Here is an 846-nt window from a genome sequence, read left to right as displayed (position 1 = left end):
GGGTATTTTTAGTTCGGATTCGGTTGTTTCAAATCGGGTTCGGATATTTAGATTTTGAAAAAAAAAAAATTCATTTCTCAAGTTTCTTATATTTAAAAATATAACTTTCAGTTAACTAATTTTTTATTTTTAATAGATTTAATGGTTAATAGATTTGGACATAAAAATTTAAAACTAAAAAGGCATTAATTTAGTTATTTTTAAACAAAATTTGGATGTAACTTTTTGTTAATTTTTTAAATAAAAAACTTGACATGCATTTTCGGATCGGGGTTCGGGTGCCACTTCGGATATTGGGTAAAGTGCCCACCCCTACTAATTAGGTTGTTTGTTTTTAATAACTTACCTTTCTAATATGGATTACTTGCGCAAGTTGAAATCATTAAATATGCAAATAACTTATTGACAAAATTTGTTTTTAATAACTTACATTTCTAATATGGATTACTTGCGCAAAATCATTAAATATGCAAATCACTTATTCACAATATGGATTACTTGCACAAGTTGAAATCATTAAATATTATCGATTTAGTTTACCCTTGGGCAAGATTTAGAATTAAGACAAATATTAAAAACTTTCCTTATTATTCAAACGGTAAACTTGCGCATGTTGATATCATATTTATTACATTGCTTACAAAATATTTTAATGTTTCTAATTAGGTTGTTTGTTTTTAATAACTTACCTTTCTAATATGGATTACTTGCGCAAGTTAAAATCATATCATATGCAAATCATTTTTTGACAATACACATTTAATATCTTTCTTTAAACGATTTTATTATTTATTGTGCAAAATATTGTGCATCATTAATATGAAAAATAAATCGACTGTATATATA

This window comes from Brassica rapa, chromosome A03 (genome assembly GCF_000309985.2).
Source record: "Brassica rapa cultivar Chiifu-401-42 chromosome A03, CAAS_Brap_v3.01, whole genome shotgun sequence".
In the NCBI taxonomy this organism is placed as follows: Eukaryota; Viridiplantae; Streptophyta; class Magnoliopsida; order Brassicales; family Brassicaceae; genus Brassica; species Brassica rapa.
This window is presented reverse-complemented; position numbering follows the sequence as displayed.